Genomic DNA, 4,866 nt, shown 5'->3' with positions numbered 1-4,866 from the left:
TGTGCGTGCTACGCACCTTGCTTACCCATACTGATTGATGTACTACCTTGCTCCGTCATTGAGTGTACTGCCCGACAACACTCTGACACTAGCTCGTGCAAGGCCCAACAAACCATGTCGCATGCTCAAGATCGGGGTCCTAACAAACCTTCACCACTTAAGCTTCTCGACGTCCTCGTCGAGGTCAACTTCATTCCTTCCTGAATGAAATGTGGATACTGCCGACGTCTCCGTTTGTTATACCCTCTCGTGCCAACTATCCGCTACACCTGCACGAGTGTGTGCCCGCCTACAAGCATTTGCGTTCGCTCGCTGCCTGCGTTTCCTGCGCCTGCGTGCGCCAACCTGCACAGGTCGTTCGGCTGCGTGCGTCATGGCCTACCTGAACGTCTCATTACCTGCATTTCCTATGCACGTGCGCGCCCACCTACGCGCACCAATCTGGCTACTTATGTCATGGTTTGGCTGAACGACCCCTTGTGCTCAGCACCGCAACATGCATTGCCCCTATTCGCTAAGTTATGTGGCTTCGACCGATCACGTCACCTCACCACCGACGTGCCCTGTTCAAGCTCGTTGCTTTACATCGTGTGCTGTAGACACCTATGATGCATTAGCCACCTGCTAGCCTTTTGTATGTATTACGTCAGTCACCTATTAGCGCTGTGTGATGCCGCTCGCACTGCTCATGCACAATGTCGTTGCCTCATCCTGCTTCAGCTATGAATGTGTCATCTAGCCCACTCGACCTTGGCCCTCCTACCAAGTCTTGTGCCTTGAGATTTAGGTTTGTTTACTGGGGCTACAACAAATCTCCACCACTTAAAGTCTTCAACGTACCTGTTGAACTTGACTTCGTCCTGCACCTACGAATCAAACATCGTTGGACTTGATGTTCACGCCTCCTGTGCCACGCGTGGTTGTAAACCTCTACACTAAATGCCATCCCCAACATGTCACGTCGCCCTTCATGCGTCCCTCCTTTGGCATCTATCCGTCTCGACAACATGTGCACTCCTTCATGCACTGCATGCATTGTTTATTTTCAACACATGTTTTTGAAGAGTTGCCCTAGACCCGCATCGTCATGCATCTCTAAGTTTAGCGAACAATTTACGGCATTAATTCGTCTTCTCCGTCAGAAGAAAGCATTCCCGAACTCTCCCTCAGCAGTAAGAAATATCTCATCTTCCACTAATACTAGCCCACCTACGAGCATACTCAACTGCCCATTGAGTCTTCTAATGACACGGACTTCATTGGGTTTGTAGTCACTTGCATCTCCGCTACCTCAGGTTAAGCATGCGTCAGGTATCCATGCTCTTTTGTGGTCGACCTCGAACATGAAACAATACCTATGAGAACCTCCCTCATTCCTCCAAGACGTAATCACTAGAACCAAACCACTTGGTTCTTTGCAAACTCATCAACATCCGCTTCTCTAGGCTGCTGCAAAGGAACTCCTATCCTACCTTGAGTCTTGGAAAATGTAAGGTGTTTCAGAGGTACTGCCTTACCATGAACTCCTCTCCTCAAGAGCTCACCATCATTAAATGACCACATCCATTTGACGACATTGATCCAATCCACTAATCCTTATGTATGTTGTTTGTCAGCTTTCCTTGAATCAACTGTACCAACACTTTGATTCAGGATACTCCCTTTCTGAACCTTGAATGTACTTTGATGAAATTTCTCTCACCAAGAATGGATGAAACCAACATTGATCAAATAAACTCCCAGGTAGAGGTGTTCCTTTACGGTCAACTTAAATACCTCATCATAGACATGATCTGCCTTAGACAAAGTTTCCTAGTGATCCAATTTTGGTTGACTATCCATCAAGGTATCTCGCTTCAACAACATCAAGCCTCGACTCACCATCAACACCCTCAAACTATTGGACATTCACGATCTATGAGAGCCTCCAACGTTTCACGAGACATGAGTCACCAACAAAGTTTGTGAATGATATTACTAACCTTTTTGAACCAACTTCGTCACCCACCAAGATAATTGTGTAGCATTGGTGCCACCAGATCTGGCCTCGATCTTGGTACCTGTGGTTACCTTCCACTAGCTTCCGCAATCTACGGTGTGAATCTCCAGCTGAATGAAACCCGTTTCACCTTCCACAATGATGCAACCTTTCTTCATCTCGAGTGCAATATGGCTTCCATTGAATATTGCAAGCTCCCATTTGAATGGAACCTTTAGGACCAACGTTTGATGCACAATGTTAATTTGGTTGGAAAACCAAATGTCACACTAGCATAAACGCAAAAACTTGGTTCCCCATCGAATATAACTTGGCTTTACATACACAAGCTACACCCAGTCGAACACAACCTAGGTTCCAACGAACACAACTTGAGTTCCCTTTAGCGCAACCTGGCTCTAATACCACTTGTCACAGGGTAATTCCTGGTGTAGAATTTTTCACGCTCCGTGCGGCCTAAGGACACCGCCTTAGTACAACCTCTCATTACACACCTACAGTTCTTTGGTAAAGTTAGTGCGGAAGTACATCGTCACGACCCTCCCAATTTTCGTTGGTCAAGTGTCGACACAACACAACTCATACACACGCAAAGCCAATCATACGAGAACCTCTTCCCAACCTTTATATACAAATAACATATACAAGATACAAGAGACTCGACTCCAACTCCCTAATTGAAGTCTTCCATCAAGATGGATATTGATGGACAATGCTCCCTCTCACAACGAACTCGGCTCTCCTAGAGGAACAACACCTCCCCTAGTGAGCCTACACTCTCTCCTGCCACTTGGGCTACAATTGAAACTCTAGGATTGGATACGATATGCTCGGATTGAATGAGATTCTTGAACATTCCTCAAGCTTTCCATTTTATAGGCAAACGGGATGCTAAACTTAGCACTACCTAAATTTAGCGTTATTTGGAGACCATTCCAAGTTTGACCCCACTTTCCCACTACTTGGAGGTTGGAGATAATGGTGGTGCCACTCCACCACTAACATTGCTAAAAATAGTGTTGGCTAAATTTAGTAACACTCCTCCATTATTCGGCCACTCTCCCACTAAGTCCACCATCCACCATTTTAGGAACGTGGGACTATCTTTATGGAAGACCCGTTCACGTTTGGACCAACTCTCCTGCTGTGTGATACCTATAAGAAGTTCACCAATGCATCAGCATGGATGTTGCACACCAGCATGCCCGAACGCCTTTAAACGTCCATGTGTGCACTGCTCTGGCACACCACCGCGCGCATGCCTGCACACGTTGCTGCCTGCGCGCGTGCGCTCACACGGTCGCACGCCTCCTGCGTGTGCCTGTGCGCTGCGCCTGTTGCACATGTCGATGAAGTGCACGTCCACCTACGTGTGCTTGTCGCCTCTTGTCCCGCCCGCCTGAGTGCGTGCATGTCGTGCCGTCGTGCGCGCCCACCTACCCACACCTGCACTTGGCCATCGTGACTGATCCTCATGCTAGGCTGCCACCTGCATGTATGGTGAGACTAGCCACCCAATAGCACCTCTGTGCGTGCTTCGCACCTTGCTTGTCTGCACCAATTACTGCAGTACCTTGCTCTGTCATTGAATGTACTGCCCGACAACACTTTGACACTAGCTCGTGCAAGGCCCAATGATCCATGTCGCATGCTCAAGATCGGGGTCCTAACACAATGTCATTTGAAATCAAGTAATGCCATTTAAAATAGATTTATTTTGCTTTCGGAAAACTTAGGAATACAATTTTTTTCGGTTGTTAATCGTAAAATCGATACAATTAATCGTTGTGATTAATCAACATCCCAATTCCTCATTTTCTAGCTCATTCAAGCCCCTGAAATTCCTCAGTTTTTGTTCATGTTTTTGGAGGACGAAACCTTCATTTCTATCCGAGTCGGAATCAGTTAGAACGCTCAAAGCTTAAGGAAGAGTTTCAATTTTAAATTTTGTAAAATTCAAGGTCCAATTTTCTCCCTCGTACAAGTTGGGGATTTAATTTATAATGTTTAAGGGTCTAATTTTTTCACTTATGAAAGTTTGACGACTTAATTTTTACTACTGAAAGTTTAGGGTGCAACAACTACCCTATTTTAGGGTGGTTTTTGCAATTTACCTTAAATAAAAATATAGTTTTTAATTTCTAATATTTGAAAATATAAATAAAAGTATTATATTGTTATTTTTACATCTAAAATAATGCATAATAAATAACAAAGAAAAAACACAATAATTTAAAATGCTTTATTTTATAAAAATTATTTTTCAAGTGAAACTTCAATTTTATGATTTAAGATTTAAGGGAAAAAAAAGAAAGCGATACTAAATACACTTCTATTTTATTTTCAAATAAAAAATAATGATAAAAAATAAAAATAATATCTAATTAAACACTTTTTTTTTTGCAAAAATAACACCTTTTTATTTTATGTTTAAAAAAATATGGAACATAAAACAAAAAAACAGGAATGTTACTAGATCTATTTGAATATATTATATTTATATAAATATTAATAAGAATTGACATTTTAAAAAATAAATACTACAAGTTGACTTAAAAAATTATTGTAAATGTAAACTAGTGGAATGATAAGATAGGCTTGATTAGAGCCTTTAAAACTCATGATATCATTTGGAAAAATAACTCAATTTGTTATATTCCATATGAGACTATGGAATAAAATGGTTAATATTTCCATAAGTTAAACATGTTTAACATCATTCAATATTTCTAACCTACCTAGTTAATATCTACTAAATATAAAAAAAAATAAAGTAAAAAACAATATCATCGTATGAAACATATAAATATTAGTAACAACTATTCATAAACGTGCACTACTCATTTCTTAATTCAAACAATTTTGAT

Source organism: Momordica charantia, assembly GCF_013281855.1.
Source record: "Momordica charantia cultivar OHB3-1 chromosome 2 unlocalized genomic scaffold, Mcharantia_2.0 BLBB01000002.1, whole genome shotgun sequence".
In the NCBI taxonomy this organism is placed as follows: Eukaryota; Viridiplantae; Streptophyta; class Magnoliopsida; order Cucurbitales; family Cucurbitaceae; genus Momordica; species Momordica charantia.
The sequence above is the reverse complement of the archived record's forward strand: the minus strand, read 5'-3'. Positions refer to the sequence as shown.